Raw genomic sequence first — 19,197 nt, 5'->3', positions numbered from 1 at the left:
ATAAGAAAAATTGTAAGAAAAAAAAAACATAACTTGAATAGAAGTAAAACATTTCAATTTAAAATAAATAATAAATAATAAAAAATATATAATAAATACAACTTAAAATTATTACGTTTTGTTAAATTAATGTTATTAATTGTTATGACCCATTATTAAAATTTCAATTCATTATCATATAACGAAATCAGTTTGAAATTGGCGCGTTAGAAAATAATCATGCATGGATGTATATATATATATATATATATATATATATATATATATATATATATATATATATATTATAACATGTGAATTAAATGTGATAAAAAGTTCTCTATTTATTTTATTGAATACTGTGAATTTACGAAAAACAAACACGTTTCGACGAACGAGTGATGTTTGTTCTATAACATAATAATTGGATATGTGTACAGAATATTAAATTCGATTTCTATTTTTTATAACCATCATATATTCTAAATCATATTTTGAATATCATATTAATATTTACAAAGTTTTCTGAATAAATTCAAAAATAATTCGGAATTAATTAAATTATAGACTGCAAATGTAATTATCACAAATATTTGTGAACTCCGCATGGATGATGTTTTTTTAAAAAAATACTCGACACAATATATATGAGACGTTTATTAGGTGTAATTTTTTATAAGATGATTTGCTGAAAATTACGGACTGAAAAAGGAAAAAAGGAAACATATTTCTTTCAAATCCCAAAACTGTTTTGTAGTAATCAAACGCAACCAGTAAACATCAATTTGTGAGCGTTTGGTAGGTCCGTATTTTAAAAGATTTTGGTTTGATATAAGTTTTGGAAAAAAATATCACAAGTTTTGCCTAAATAAATCTGAATACTACTGTATATAATATTACTGTAATTTGATTTTAATTTAATTGCTAATAATTTAGAGTACTCCTGTGCATCAAATTTTAATATGTATTATTACTTTGATTTTTTTATTTAAAAAATAATAGCAGTTTTAAAATTAATGATACAATATATTTTTGCTATAATGATAATGGGTTTTATTGGCCTTGATACGTGAGCAAAGTTAAACTCCAACTCGGTTCAGAGAACAAGAGTTTGAGAAATTCCCCATTGCCATTTCACACCGTAGTGCCCAAATATGCTATTTTCAATTGGAAACATATTTTTGATCTATATTTTCAAATGAAAATTGATATCTCTACTGCACGATTTCAGAGAGCAAGGGTTTGAACTCAGGATAGAACCGTTACGCCATAAAACACCTTTTTGCTCTATAGTAATCGCAAAAAAATCTAAAATGAAAAATTTTATATATCTTCACGTTTCAAAACCTTCTGATCATTTTGGCATACCTTAGAAAAAATGGATGTATGTGTGCGTGTGTGTATGTGTCTGTGTGTGTGTGTTTTTGCGTGTGTGTATGTGTGTTCGGATACAAATTTTCGTCGACGATTTCAGGAACACGGATGAAGCAATTTGAATAATTCAAAAAACATTTGATTCGTATTGATAAGGAGACGTGCTGGTTAGTTTTTAGCGAAGGCAGGTCCAGCAGTTGCGAAGATATGGGGCAAAAAGTGCCAAAAACGGTAACTTCTTAAGAGAACTGAGCGTCCGATTTGAATAAATCAAAAAACATTTTACTTGTAACAAGATGAAGAACTGATCAAATTTTCATGAAGGCAAGTCTAGCGGTTTCGGAGATCTAATAAAAAAAGTAAAAAAATGACATTTGGCGGTCAAAAATGATCATTAGACATATGCACATCAAATTATCAGATATTTTATAGAGATTTTAACAATAAGCATATTTTTTTTTTACATTTCTATGGGTTTCGTACCAATTTTTATCCGTTAGACAGCGGCGCGGCACTTATGCGCTTCGACATTTCGTCTCTATGCAGTTCAATCAGCACGATTGCTTTGAAAAAAAGTTCAGAATTTCCAAAATATTTCAAAATGAAGAAAACATTTTTTTTTCAAAAAAAGTAATTTTTTGTCAAATTTATAGTTTCTCAAAAATCTAATTTTTTCGAAGTAGTTTTTTTTCAAAAATGTTAATCGTTTTTAAAACAATAATAATTTTTGGTACGGGAAGGTCCAGCAATTTGCCTCAAGGCACGATGCCATGCGCCCCACTAGTTATATTCATATATTCTCTCCATGGTAGTGTCAATTGCCTAACTCTCCCTTGTCGAAAGTCGCTTTTGAAGCACAACTTCAAAAAATTTTCCCCGGTCATCCTGAATCCCTACCTGTACTGGTATGCACGCCCCAGCAGGATTATGCGTATTTTTTTTTCAATCTCCTCCGAGGATCAAGATATTTTTGACGCTTGACGTATTACATCGCTGGCTGTGATAAATGAAGCGACCACTAGTCAGCTTTTCATAGGACCATAGTGCCAAAAGACAGGTATCAAAACAAAACGTTTATTCTTCAGGGAATTGCCTTGCTTTCCCTTGGTTTAGTTTGGTTTTGCCCTGACGAGCGGGATGATATTCCGAGGTAATCGGAAACTATAGAAAATACATAAAAAACAAGTACCGAGAGAATTACGTAACAGGGCGGAGTGAGGATGGAATAAGGGTTATAGTTTATAAAATATTGTTTTTTCATACATTATTAATTTTTTTAGCCAGAACATAGGATTTGCTAGTTTCGTTTTCTCGACATTTCAGGTCATTCTGAAGCGATTGAGTCCAAAGCAAATTGCTAGAACTTCCTGTACCGCAACGAAATGTTCGAGGAATATTAAATGTTTTCAAATACATTATTATAAATACTGTAACATTGTCTAATATTTATAAGAATTAGTTATGAACGCAATTGAGGTTTAGAACTTTAGCCAGAATTAAAATCAAAACTTCAATTATTTTCGATATACAAAAAAAAAAAAATTGAAACTTTTTTTTTATCCAAAAGCAATTATTTTATTGAAATAAGCCGAAAGTTCTTTGAATCATTCAAATCGGACGCTTAGTTTTTTTAAAAACTGCCGTTTTTGGTACATTTCTTTGAAAATGGCTGGACCTGCCTTTGCCATAAACTAATCAACTCTTCTCCAAATCATTACAATTTGAATGTTTTTAGATCATTCACATCAGATACTCCGTTCTCTCAAAATCCCGATTTCCATTTTTTGCATTCTTTGTTCTGTATCTCTATAACGGCTGGACCTGCTTTGCCAAAAGGCTATTCTCGATTTTTGGCCCATTAACTACCCTACGGGAAGTTAACTAAAGGTGTATGGCAACGTGCCTTAAGGCAAATTGCTGTAACTTTTTGTACCAAAAATTAAATTCTTCAAATAAAATTGAAATTTTAAACTTTGGAAAAATTTTGAAATTAAAAAAAAAAAACTTTTTGTATTTTTTTTTTATTTTTGAAATATGTTGGAAACATTAAACTTTTTTTTCACAGCAACCGCGTTGTTTTAGCTGCATAGCGACGAAAAATCAAGCGCGTAAGCGCCGCGTCGCAGTCTAACGGATAAATATCAGTACGGAACCCATAGAAATGTAAACAAAACTCGAATTACAATTTTTAGCACTTTTTACTAAAAATCAATCAGCACGTCTCCTTATTAATGGAAATCGAATGTTTTTTGAATCATTCAAATCGGTTGAACCATGTTTCCGAAATCGTCGACAAAAATTTGTATCCGAACACACACACACACACACACGCAAGCATGCACACAAGCACGCACGCACTGACATACATACAACATTTTTTTAGGATATGCCAAAATGTTCAGAAACCTCTGAAACATAAAAATTTTCAATTTCGATTTTTTTGCGATTACTATAACTTACCCTACGGGAAGTTAAAAAATTCAGCTAAATAGCTAAATCTCAATTTTGATTGATTTATTTAATTGTTATTCATTTAGGGAAGCTCATGCAACTTGCCATAAGACAAAATGACACTTACAACTGGTTAAACATATGCTCAAAAATATTTTGTCGACAATTTTACTAAATATCCTGTTTCAATAAATTCATATTAACTTTACTCCGATATTTGTATTGATATTCATTCACTAGCAATTAGCAAATCTGATTTATTCGTCATACGACTTTAGTGCAATCAGAACTGTATTTTAATACGATTAACATCGTTCACCTTTAAAGTGATCGATTCGGCACTAAATCATATTTGTCATTTAATAATGGAATAAAGTTTTGCTTTGGAGCATTTCGGATTCATCATTTGGTGGCCCCTTCCACGGCTTTAACAGTAATATATCAATTTAATAGACCTTTCTTTTCATCAAAATGTCGCACGATTAATATCTTTCAAAACTGTTGAGAACACATTTTGCTTTATAATTAATACGCGCATATTTCTTGTAGATGTACCTACGTACGTTGACATTTGTATCCACACCATATGGCATGGGAAAATGATTTACATTTCGAAATACCACTTTGAACCCATTGTAATCCGACAAATAATAATAATGTAGTAGTCGGAACATTTTTATGGTAATTTAAAATTGCGAACACATTTATGATTGCAAATGGTGCATGTAATGGTCAGATGTATGAATGTTTCATATCATATGAACTTGTCAATCGGGGACACCAAATATAATCATGTTTTATTGTTAGTCTATTGGATGCTCTGGTTTTCATTTTGCTATATTTTGTTTTTAGTTTTCTAATAAAACCAACATAACAAGTTAAAGGTGGCATTTTGCCTTAAGGCAAGTTGCAAAAACTTCTCGATAGGTGTAATAATTGGCTTAATCAAAAATTGGGAAAAAAAAATACTAGTACATATATCATCTTACGTAGTTCTAGATATTATCTAATGATATTAAATCAATGGTAACATTTTTTACAAAACTAAATAAGATTTGTTGACTGTTGATTATTTTTTTTTTGCTAAAACTTGATTTGACTTATCACATCTCAAAAGCGACTGCTGACTCATGTTTTGACTATAATATTTTTTCAAACTTTGGTGAATTTTTAAAATTAAACTACTTGCAGGCCGTAATATTTTAATATGTTCTATAAGACCGTGATATCTATTGCCAAAAAAGTTTCATAAAAATTAGCAATTTTTTGCTTTAATTACAAGAAATTGGCTTGGTCGATCTTTGCTTAGAACTAACCTTTATATCATTTGCGTATCATTCCTAAGTATCATTCATCATAAGTATCATTCCTAAACAATATCTTTTAAACAGTTTTTGATTTTTTAAATTCAATTCAGTATTGCTAGCTAAAACGTAGACAAAATTTAATTTTCTTTTCTGCTATTTACAACGAAACGGCTTGGCCGATTGTCGCGCAAAACTGACAAACGATAATCCTCTTCGAGACACATCAAATGGCTTTTAAATTTCTGAAATCAGTTCAGGCGTTTTTGAGCAAACGTCGATGAAAGGTCTAATTTTGACAAACGCCAAAAAAACGATACTAATTTTTGCATCCTTTGACAAATTTTTAAAATGAAACGACTTGTCGTAGGGCCGTAATATTTTAGTATGATCTATAAGACTATAGTATCTACGATCTAAAAAAAATCATAAAAATCGTCGAAAAGATTTTTTCTAACACTTTGTTACAAGAAAACCAAAAACTAATCAGGTCTTTACCAAAAACTAATCAGGTCGATTCCCAACCAATATATTTCAAGTGGTTTTTGAATTTTCAAAATCGATTCAGAATTGCGGGCTAAAACGTGGACGTAAAATTTTTCACTTTTCTGCTATTTACAAAGAAACGGCTCAGTTGCTCGACGCAAATTGATAAACGCTAGTCCTCATCGAGATACATCGAACGGCTTTTAAATTTTTGAAATCGGTCCAGCCGTTTTTGAGAAAACGTCGATTTACGGTGTAAAAATTGTTCACATACACACACACACACATACTTTTTCTAAATTTGGTCTCATTCGATTCAGAATGGCTTGAAACGTCGAGAAAACATAAAATTAGCGAATCGGATTTTTTATGAGAACAAACTTCTCCTTCGGGAAGTTAAAAAATCTTTCGTATTTTAGTCCATATCAATGGCTCATTCACAATATCAGTAAAATTATTATATAAGTTCATTCAAATTTGAACCATCTTCAAAAACAACCATATAAAATTTAAGTTTGATATTAGTTCGCAACTAGTTTAAAATTTTAGTATATAACGGCACAATTATCTTATTTTATCTTAACTGACCTCAAAGATAATCAGAAAAGTTTTATGAAGCAATTGCATTACGCGCTTTCAGAAAACTCTCACCTTGGAAACTTTTCTAAACTAATAATAGTTTATAAAGTTGAAGACTGCGATCAGTTGTCAACATGATTGAGTTAGGAAGAATGGTCCATTCATTCGAACTTTTTGTCAGAAATAGATGGTTAATTTCTAGATGGATTAAAATTTTATTGAAATGATATAATAATCCTGAGTGGTCCTTAATATGGATGTTTCCGAATTTCCTTGCTCCTAGGGGGCTGTCAAATGCTTCCAAATCATATTCACACGTGATTGAAGTAAAACTTATTTGCTACTGTACAAGATGGCCTTTGAGTAAAATGTTTATTAGTAATATAGTAACACTCGTGATGCACATATTCATTAGTGTCAACCATTATACACATTTATATGATAAAATTATAAATTATATAATTATAATAGCATTAAAAATATATGTAATATTTAAAAACAATAATGTAATTAAAGTCATACTTAAAATATGACATGATCGGTTTGTCATTGTAATTAGCATTTAGAAATGAACCTTCATAAGAAAATGAAGTAATTGCTGATTAATAAGTGGATTATGTTAAACAAATATTGTTTTCGCAACTTCACTCGTCATGTAATTGTGTTTGAAGAACTTCATGTAATTAAAATTAACATACATTCATTGACTGCTTGTATTTTTGTCACTTTTTCGTTGGCGATATAACCTCATTCTTTGAACAGCTGTAATATCTGTCTTGTCTAAAAATATTTTCCATTTTAATAACCTCAAAGATTTATAGAAACTGCGAATAATATAGAAATAATTTCTAATCAATAAACTTACGTTTAATACATGGCGAAAATGTTTAATTTGTTTTATTATTTTCAAGAAACAGGGTAAACTATTCTTCGGATTCAGGCATTTTTCATTAAATCAAAATTTGTACTACGATGTAACTTTCAATTGTTTATTTATCTATGTTGATTTCTTTGTCGATATAGGTACGCATACAACGTTGATGCCGATACGCATACAACGACAGATCTCTATTTACATACACGACGACTAATCACAATCGACCCGTATAGAAATGGTCTTATTGAGAGCGAATGACGAACAGTTCGGGCGTAACGGACTACCGTTGCATTTGTACGGATTATACCCTATTCGCGCCTAAAGAAGTTTTACTTCAAAAATTCTCTAGAAGTTTTAGATCCAAATATTAACTTTAAGATAGTCAAAATTCTTTAATAATAATGCATTTCTTTAATACAATATTCTTGAAGCCATTCAATTCGTATTCAATTCGCAAACGTTGGGAAAATAATTTACATCCGATAATACAGTAGTTGTTACGTTCTCATCCATACAAATAGAATTTCGTGCGTTCAGAAAAACTTGAAAGAGATATTTCAATAAAACTGACTTTTTTTCTTATCACGACCTCACAGCGGCAAATACATTGTATAACAGAAATATAAAGGATATATAGGGGAGAATGGGGTGCGACGAATAGAGGAATAGATAGGGATAGTAAAAAATCTTAGTTTTTAGAAATAATATCTTATAGGATCACACTGTGAATCTTTATTTTGATTTAAGGAAATATTAACGGGCAGAGTTTTTGTTTCTGATTTGCTAATATTGTTTTCTCGACTTTTCAAGTCATTTTCAATCGTTTAAGACCAAATTTAAGAAAAATATGTGTTACACACAGACGATTTGTGTTTTAAATTTAATTCAACATCCATTCAAAATGTAAGTTTCTTTTTGAAGATCTATGAACATTTTTGGTTTAAATCGATCTTTCCTTTCATATAATTCAAATAATATATCTGTATGCATTGTCTGAAAACAGATAACGGTACCAAACCAAAAAGTAAACAATGCAGGTATTTCGGTCAATTCAAATTTCGTACCTTTTTATAGTATTTCCAGATTCAGTAAGTATTAAAATCGTTTTGTTGGTAATCGAACTATGCAAATTATATTTATCCTAAATAAGGTAACCCTGAATTGTGACATTTATAAGGCAAGTGAAGAATTGCGTAGTCGTAAATCGGATTTTGATGCAACTCCGTCGGTAAGTGCATCTATATCGTGGAATAATAATGTATGGACTTACGTAAGTTATGATATATTTGTCTAACGGAAAATCTTTTAACGCATTTTTATGAATACTTTACTAAGTTTGACAATAGTTATACATATGTTTTTACTTTAACTTATATAATACACATCCACGTATTTACATTCTAGCATTTTTAATCTGCAGTAAGTCATTTATATGTGGAATAAAGAAACTGTATTCATTTATATAAAAGAGTAAAACAGTTATTTTTGTTTAACTTATTTTTTCATTTATTTAACCTTTTTTAATATTTATTGATATCAATCAAAAATTATACAATTTCCATTAGTATTTGGCAGCTATAAAAGAAAGACACCGAACATAGAAAAAGAAACACGAAGCCATATTTACATAGTCACATTAAAACAGTATATTAATGTTACTATATTAAATTGCAATATAATATATTAGATTGCAATATAATATATTCTATTACGTTGCACTATAAAATATTCTATTACAATGCTTAAGATAAATTAATATCAAATCTCTTCTACAAGAGACTTGCTAATAAAAAGACCTAAACATAACTTAAAGACCTATTCTTGAATAACAGAACAAAAGTTATGCTAGGGATATATAATCGTATGAGTTATCAAAAAAATATGTCTTTGATTGATGTTCGATCGAGCGTTTCACACATGAAACCTAACCTCCAAAAGAAAATGTCGATGAAACATAAAAATCAGTTTACATACATGCACACACGTACAACGCATATATACTTTTTCCAAATTTGGTCTCAAACGATACAGAATGACTTGAAACCTTGAGAAAGCATAAAATTAGCAAATTGGGTTTTCTGATAAAAATATTTTTTTTTTTTTGGTTTTGAATATTTTGCTGCATTATGTGGGATATGACACAATATAAATAATTATGTACATGTTTTTCTACACTATGGGTATTTTACGTTTCTATATATTTTTAATTTCAGTGAGTAAATATAAAAATAAGTTCTATATGTAACAAAAAAGACAACTGTTTGGAGTTTTTTAAAAAAAATACATCTCCATGCTTTTTTTTTTAATAATAAGGCATAACAAAATAATCAATATCGTATGAAGAAGGAGAAAAATTGCAAGACAATAATACTTGGTTTGATACAGAGTTATATTCAAAATATATATATTTATTAACTTCCCGTAGGGCAAGTTACAGTAATCGCAAAAAAATGGAAAATGAAAATTTTTATATATCTTCACGTTTCAGAGGTTTCTGAATATTTTGGCATACCTGAGAAAAAATAGATGTATGCGTGTGTGTGTGTGCGGATACAAAATTCTTTTTTTTTTTGCTGCTATGGGTCGATCAGGCAATAGTTTGCCATGGCACAAACATTAACTTCTACGGGAAGTTAATAATTAGAAACAATTATTATAACAGACTAATTAAAACAAGTCATTAAATTGAATATCTGGGTGAAGTAATAATCTTCTAAGGTATTGTGCGTAAAGATACGTGCATTAGTGTATATATATATGTATGTATATTTGTATCTGCCTTTAGGTCCCATATATAACTCTATTGTTGAACCGAAATCACAGCGATTTGCCAGGCATGGGGTATATCAAATGTAAGTAGTGATTTTCAGCGAACGCACTTTAACAATGAATGCCTGAATGTCTTTTGTCTTCGAGTACATATAGTCATATAGTATAGTATAATATAATATAATATAAAGTGTAGAGTGTGCCCTATGTGCGTGTACGAATGCGGATTTCCATTGTTTGGCTTGTGCTGCTGCCTATATTTCACGACGCTCTTCATAATGTACGTGCGATCGACTATATATCACTCTTAGGCTGGGTACAAATGGGTAGTTTTCTAAAACATTATGGTTTTCTTAAGTTTCAGATTAATTACTGAATTTTTTTTAATTATAAGAGAGATTGTAATTTAAATATAATCATACTCACAAGGAGAACCTGGGGTTAAATCGGCTGGGATTTTGATAAAACTCCATATTTTTTATCCAAACCATCTCATAAATGATAAGGAATAACTATCATATCTTAACTAGAAAAAAATCATAAAGAATTGGTTTCAGTTTATGAACATATAATATTGAAAATACACATGAACCTAGTGGTGCATGCCAAAATGATGATACTAAGGTACGGCAATTCAAAATTGTTCAAAGTTTTCATATTTTTGCGAGAACTTTGAGAAAGTTAGATTTTTGGCAATTTTGAAATTTTTGAAAAGATAAAACATTTTTGAAAATATTGTTTTTATTTTGATATTTTCAATTTTTTTTTTTTTTTTTTTTTTTTTTTTTAATTTTGAGTTTTTTCAGAGCAATTGCGCTGTGTAGCTGTTTTAGAGTAACTGCTAATTTTTGTAAAAACTTTAAAAAAGTTAAATTTTTCGGAATTTTGAAATTTTTGAAAAGATTATACATCTTTGAAAATATTGTTTTTTTGGTATTATCAAATTGTTTTTTTTTTTTTAATTTGAGTTTTTCAGAGCAATTGCGCAGTGTAGCTGTTTTAGAGTAACTAGTGAACGATATTAATCTTGGTACGGAACCCTTAAAAATGTATTTTGTATTAAATTTTTTATGAAATATTTTATATTTTATTTTAATAATGGTTATTTTTGACCACTTGTTAAAATTTTAATAATGACTATTTTGATTAAGAAATGATCTTTTTAAACTTTTTTCATTGAATCTTCAAAACCCCTGGACCTGCCTTCCCAAAAATTCAATTAGCATTTTGTTATGTTTTTTGAATTATCCAAAATGGAAACTCATCACTCTCAAAATCTGCCTTGCCATTTTTTGCCATTTTTGCCTCGTTTTGTCGAAAAGGTTGGACCTGCCTTTGCCAAAAACTAATCAGCACGTATCCTCATCAATAGACATCCAATGTTTTATGAATCATTCGAATTGGTTGATCCGTGCAATCAAAAAAAAATTGAATCCGCACATATATGCATACAATTAAATACATCAAGATCAGTTAACCCAAAAGCTGGATTAATTTGTTAATTGCTCTAAGTTTTTATGTGTTACTCTATTAATTTAAAACTTCACCAAAAATTTTATGAATGGATTTGATCATATTTGGAGTTTTGTTTTAAATCAGAAATAATGCATGAATATTTTCTTTCACTAAAATTCACATACCATACGAAACACCCAATTAATTCAGAGTGTTAAATTTTGGTAATATTTTTTTTCAAAATTTTTATTTATTTTATAATTATATATAAAAAGAGTAGTTTTAGCATATTTTGATTATTTTGATTATCATACAATACCATACATTACCATACATTACATTAGTTCGTTTGCAAGCTAAAGTTTTCAATATGCAAATTTATACAAAATATTCCAAAATTTGATATTTTACTGAAATTTAAAATCATTTAAATATACATATTACTATATATTTTTAAAATACATATAACTTCACTTTGAATGCAAATATTGGGCTTAATTTTTTTTTTACAAAAAATTTTTGGAATACACACATTTGCCAAATATAATTTAAAATTCAAAATTTAGTATTATTTTATTTTGTTTTTTTATAAAAAATTTACTAGTGCAAAAATATTTTAGAATGTCGTGGAAATGAATTTCAGATATTTTGAATCGCGTGTGAAAAACAATAATATACATCAGAAAGTACTATAATTGTCATTAGTAGAAATTAAGCATAGATTCAAATTCGAAAAGACTGAATGTTGCGAAATCAGTGTTGAGAAGAAAAAATTTTGTAAACTTTGGTGCTAAAAATATATCCTAGTTATTGGAAGATCTATTTAATTCTTTAATGTGTAAATGATCTATTTCATTCCCTAATGTGTAAATAGTCCTGCCAGTAAGAGTCAGATAAAACTAAATAGAATCTATTTTATACACTTAATCAATTCTTTTACCAACCAAAAATATATAACATTTTTTACGACACCCATATTCCCAGGCAGCATAAAGTAAAACAAATAAGTAGGAAGTGTGTACCAAGCTTTAGAATCTACTTTCCTTCGCAAAGAGAAAGAGAAAGATTGTATGGCGAAATGACTGATCGATTTATCAATGATCATCGATCGATAATAATAGTGTGACGTGTTGATACGCATCGATTTTTATTTTGAATCAAAATATGTAGTTGCATTTATAATGTATGAGAAATGATCTTTGTATTTGACATATGCGCTGCGGATGTTTTTGGGTCGCTTAAATGGTGACAAAGAAATTACTAATAGTATATTATGGGTCTGGTTTAAAAATTTTGAGTTGTAAATACTATTCCATATGATTGGGGTAGTCAAATATTTTATTATTGCAGATGAAAGATTTGATTGCTAAATATGAAATTACTATGGTTTTAAATGCAAGCGTACTCATGGTACGTCCGTATTTCAGTGAATCGACTAAAATCACTTGAATAAAACTAATTAAATTGTACAAAAATTAAGTTCAACAGTTTTATAACTACTTCAGTAAAATATGCATTTTTTGATCAAATACGTTAAGGATGTATGGACTTGTTCGCAGTCTTATCGTAAGAACTTTGGCGCTGCAACCACAAGTCCTATCTTTCTACTCTGCTTTGGTAAACCTGATATCAAGCAGTAGTAGTAGCTTCTATATTAAAGTTCACACTTGAAATTTTTCTTTCGTTATAATTTATTTTTGTTAACCAAGACTTTAATGTCTTATTTACTTAAAAACACTTGAAAATGTAGATCTAAGTATCATTTTAAGTAAAAATGAGCTTTCCGATGAGCATATCATCATACTACTATTAAGATTTCATCTAATAATAATTGCGTCGCAAAGAGAAATGTAACTAAAATATTGCCTTCTGATAGAATTATTGATATACTACTACTGCTTGTAGAACATATATAGATCGGATTGATTTTCAAACATAAAAATAAAAATAGTAGTTTAAAATGAAAATTATAAGCGATAAATATGTAAACGTTTTATGTCTTGAATAAAATATGTATTTTTGATTAAATATTTTAAAATGGACTATCCGTGGCTTTATGGTAAGAACTTTGGCATTACAATCACAAGATTCTACATGTTTGAACAACCTGGTATCAAGCAGTACTGATTAGTTTTTATTTGAAGATACAGATCTAAGTAATACATTCTGTGAAAATAAGGTTTCATGTCCTTATCACACCAATAATAAAAATGTATCTAATAATCCATCACAAATTGCAAAGTAGACACTGGATTGCCTTCTCCTCATTCTAATAATTATTCTAAGTTGTAAGGAAATATATCACAGAATCTCATGGATCATATAAGTTATGATTACTTCTCAAAAATTAAAATAATAAAAGTATTTTCAGGTGAAAATTCTAAGCAATAAATATGTCAACGTGTCAAAAGTTACTTAAACCATTTAATATTATCATAGATAATTAAGACATTGTTATAAATATTGGGACATCAAGAAGTTAATACTTTATATAAATCTCTTTTCTACATATTTCTAATCTCAAACTAAATCTTTGCAATTTAAAATTTTAATGAACATCCAAGTACTACTTGTGTAAATGTATTTGTTAAAACAAATCATAGAACTAAACTAAAATTATTACTCATATTGTAGACATTAATTTACTTAAATGAAATTCTTATGAATAAATTATGAATTTATAATACTTTAGATAAATTACTTGCAATAAAATTGTATGAACAGATTATAAATTGACTTATGAAAGTGTAAAAATATTTCCCTGCCAAACCATAACCTGATCTGATACTCGCTCCTAATTTAACATAATATAATAATTAAAAAAAATGTTTGTTCTGTGATTCTTCTCGTTTTCTTTGTTCATTATTTATTTAAGACATCGCTATATAATTTTTTTGGAAAACTGATAACTCTTCTCTTTTTGTAGCATGTATTTTATGTTAATTAAATTAATTTAAATGTATTTCAATATTCATAACATTTAGAAAAGTATAATACCACAGGGTAACAAAAACATTTGCTTAAAATATTTCTTTGCCCAAATATTTAAAATCACATATGTTATTTATAAATTTATTTATTAATTTAAATAATCATAGTCGTTATCATTTTTTTTTATTGAAACCATTTTTAAATTTTTATTAGTGTTTTGTATTTTTACTTATTCTCCAGCATAAAAATTTATCTATTCAGTGAAAATTTGTTAATGAAAAGTTTCTCTAACTAATATTTTTATACAAAAATATTCATAAAATGTCTGTTTTACAGGTGCATAAAAAGAATAACTAACTTATATTGCAAAAATATTAATAAAATTTCTATTTTACAGGTGCATAAAAAGAATATGGAAAATGGAGTATGGAATAGAAAGTGGAAAAACTTAACAAAGAAGGTCACAATTACTCAGCAGAAAATCGTAAAAAAATTATAATAGTGCAAACTAATCGGACAATAATGAAATCGGAAACGGAAAAGCTGTTGTAAGTGAGGTTAAAAATGAGTGATGTGGGAAAATAACAGTATGAGGACAATATCATGTATTAGCAAATTCTTCAACAAAACTAAAAAATTAATAGAGATTACCTTTAGTAAAACTTTTCTTGGTGCATGGATAGACTGCTGATTGCTAAATAATGCATTAACCAAAGGACCAGTGTTCAATGTCATCTAAAAATGATAGAAGTTTTCCTTTCTGAACTAAAACTTAGAAAGAATGCAAATCTCAGATGCAGTACGTGACCTGTCACCATGAGAAAAATGGTTTTGTGGAGAAATTGTGGTAAACAACAATCTATATTTCAAGGAGCCAATTCACGATTAACCTGGAAATGTTATCTGGCGGGACTATAATCGTATGAGTGACTACTAAAATCACGAACTATCAAAAAGCTATGTCTTTAACCTGGAAATGTTATCTGGCGGGACTATAATCGTATGAGTGACTACTAAAATCATGAACTATCAAAAACCTAACCTCCAAATGACTCAAACGTCAGAATGTCAACTTTGGTCAGACTTTACGTGGTAAAGTTACATCTATTGCACTTATGAAAAAGTGTTTGACATTTGTGCCTTTTGGAGGTTAGATTTTAGAAGTTGGATTTAGAATGAAATGCTTGATCGCACAGCAAACACGACATTTTAACAGTTTGACTACATTTTTTATATCATCATAACATTTTTATTTTATCTGGATATTGGCTCCTAAATATAAATATTTTTGCAATATGTGCTCAATATGAAACTTGATATATTTTCAGGTGTTCTACCATTTTGACCAACTTTCGTATGTTAGTGTTTTAGTGCGTTTTTTTGTTAATTTTAATTTTATCGTTTTTTAGTGTTTTGTATCTGCTTAGTTCTTAATTTGTATTTGATCAAAGTTTAATTATTCAAGTGCTTAGTGAAATAAAGTGGCTTAGACTCCAAAGACTTAGATTTTGATCTAGTTCCAGTTCAGTTAGTTTCCAGAAATATGCAGGTATTTTATATAATATTTTACCTTCTGAACAATTTATCAAAAATATATAAAAATAACTTTTTTTTTATTTCAGTCATCAAGTTCTTGAACGAGTTGTTGCAGATTGGTGAGTGATTTAATTTTCTAGGCATGCATTTAATGGTATGACCACACACTTAGAAGAAGTCACAAAAAATTTCACAAATTCAGATATTATTATGAATTATCCATTTTTTAAATTAAAATGAGCTCCAATCTTTTTGTTTTAAAGCACTTGAATTAAATAATTTAATAATTTTCAATTAAAATGAATATCAATCTTTTTGCTTCACAGTGATTAAAATAATTTAATGTCTAATATTTATTCTTAATAAAAACATGTATTTTTAATAAAAACATTTATTCTTTATATAAATTATTTTCGTGACAATTTTAAGTGCAAAACGTTGATTTTGTCCATTTTTTATCACTTAGTTAGGTGTGGGTCCCCTTAGTTCAGTTATTACCATCTTAGTTAGTTTGGACAAAATTGTGGTCATTCCATTCCATATACTAACCCATGTATTTCTTCCAGCAAAGTGCCATATAAATAAAACAACAATTAAAATAAAAGTGAGTGAAGTGTTTAGTAAAGTCGCGTAAAATAATTTAATTTTTAAATTAAAGTGCTACTTAAATCATTTTTTTTAGTAATTGCGCGTAAACCGAAGTGAAAAATTGATTGATTGATTTGCTATTCGCGAAGAAATGCATCTTGCTGTTAAACTTGAGGTGAGCATCAAATATTGATTTATTGATAATATTCTGAATATATTGACTTATTGATAAAACTAATTTTTTTACAAACACACAAATTGCCTTAAATTTCATAAAAACACTGAAAATACGTACAACAAAAGTATATCTCTTTTTTTCTTTTGATTACAGATTCATCCTACCAAAGACGTGATGACCATCTTATAATTACAAGGTAAGCCTTATGTACTATTTTAATATCAATTTTATAAATATAAACAAACAATTATTTAATAGGTTTAGTGTTTAGAATAAATGTATAGAAATTTAAATATTTTTTTTTCACATTATCTCAAATTCTGGTTTTCGGTCACTGAATATTTCTCGTATAAAACACAATATTCTAAAATGATATTTCTACATCTCATGAACCGTCAATAATAGTTAAATTGAAATCAGTGTATATTTATCATTGTTCTTAAAACGTTTTAATTGATTAAAATATCAGGTTAATTTTTGTAAATTACTATCCAGAAAAGTTTGTTTAACGCAAACGCAACTATTAATTTATTCATACTGCACTATACATTTTCATTAATTATTAATTAAATTTATTTATTAATTATTAATTAAGTATCTGGAAACGAAAAAGTTCACAATTTGTACTCAAAGCCTATGGAAGATATATTATTTTTTTTTAAACATATCTTATTGGTAGCTCATTATTTTCATTTATTATATATATATATATATATATATATATATACATGATAATTTCGAATTTTGTCAAAGATCATAAACTTCTAATAGTAGATGATAAACCGACCGGTACGTATCAAATTTATTTCATTGCAAACCGTTTCATGGCTTCCGTAATCCCCACGGACTGATTTTTCTATTTATTATTCGAAAAGCAGCCACGTGTTGGTTGTATTTCACGATTCTTTTATATTATTTATGTGTTCTTTTCAGGAAATAGCTGTACAATATGTTTGTGCTAAATAAAGTGTTAGGGCTTCGTACCCAAAAGTTCCTATTGGGGACCCCTTATTGATTATCGATTTGTTGACTTGAATACTGTCCCTGCGGTTTTTTAAGTGAAATAAATGAATTTATTATTGTATAACAATTTGTTTTCATATATTGTCTACTTTAGCTTCTTTGCAGTAAAAACTTGATATCACAGCTACTGGTTTAGAGTTCTATACCCATTACGGTCAGTTTGATATCAAGCAGTAATGCTATCATATTTTCACTTTCGATCATAGCTCTCAAACTTCTATCTTTCGACCATAGCTCTCAATGCAAATAATTTAATTCAAATTTACAAATTAGGCAAGCTGAAAATGTCACACTACTTAATGACACCTGTTAATTAACAAAATAAGTGATGAATGCCTCGTTAACTTAGTTTTGGTTATTATCAATTGTTTATATAGTGCTGATTATTTAATTTAAATTAAGTAATTGTGGTTTTCATCTCAGATTGTTTCAAATAGATTTTTAGGTTTGCTGACGTAGTCCTAATGTAATATACCTTTTGTTCATAGATTGTAGGCAAACTGAACCATCAGTAAAAAAAGTGTTTTGTTTTCATTTGGTTTTCGTTGAAATATGTAAAAAAAACCTATCGATTTTTTTGTCATATTTTGCTTTTTAATCTCTGCTAATGTAATTAGGCACCATAAGCTCACAGAGATATTATTTGTGACAAATTCTTAAGAAAACGGAAGTGTCCAATTTGGTATGCCAAATTTTGTTTTGGTGAATGTTAACACAAAAATGAAAATCGTTCTGGTCGTCCATTTGAAGTTGATTTAGAAGTCTAGTTTAAACTCTTGTGACTAACGAAGTGATCAATTCTGATGTCTACATTAAACAACTAACAAAATTGAACAACGCAGTTTAAAAAAGCCTAAATTGACAAATTGACAATTAGCAAAAATTTTTAGAATTTGGTGAAGATGTCCTGCCACATTCACCATAAAATCTGGACTTTGCACCATCTGATTATTTTTTGTTTTGATCTTTAAATTTTAGTTAAATTTTAGTTTAAATTTGTATAAAAACTAATTTTAGTTACCTAAGAGGGCGTCCATTAATCACGTGATCGATTTTTTCAAGAATTTTTGGACCTCCCCCCTCCTCTTTGTTGATACGTGGTGATATTCAAAATTTCCCTCTTTCCTCTGTCAAAGATCACGTGTATTTTAGAAAAAAATGTAACATTTTTTATTTATTTTTTGAAAATGTTTGGATTAAAAAAAATCAGGTAAAAATTAAATACACGTGATATCTTATTATACCCGTTTCTCCCTCACGTGATATTTCGTGATTTTTTGTCAAACATCTCCTTTCCCTAAAAACCTCACGTGATTAATGGACGCTCCCTAATTTAGTGTATTTTCTTTAAGGTGCAACTCAGCGGTCAACTATTTTCTCTCTATATAGACTATATATATATTAGATATGTTAATAGTGTTAGCATGTATGTATATCAGCAATACCCACGTAAGACAATCTTCAATTGATTGAGATTATATAATATTGAAGATCTATAACAAAGTGAAAATTTTATATCATACTGCTTGGTATCAAGTTGCCCGACCTTGAGAACGAACCTCATTGTAGCCCACCTTCATGCTTTTGATACACAAAATTTTATTTGACGTATGATTATGAGTTTTCTGTATTTCTTATAATCAATGATTCCATTTAGTATTTCTCCC

Source organism: Ctenocephalides felis, unplaced genomic scaffold (genome assembly GCF_003426905.1).
Source record: "Ctenocephalides felis isolate EL2017-DRISC unplaced genomic scaffold, ASM342690v1 CF-g0.4_SCAFFOLD_01886, whole genome shotgun sequence".
Lineage (NCBI taxonomy): Eukaryota > Metazoa > Arthropoda > Insecta > Siphonaptera > Pulicidae > Ctenocephalides > Ctenocephalides felis.
This window is presented reverse-complemented; position numbering follows the sequence as displayed.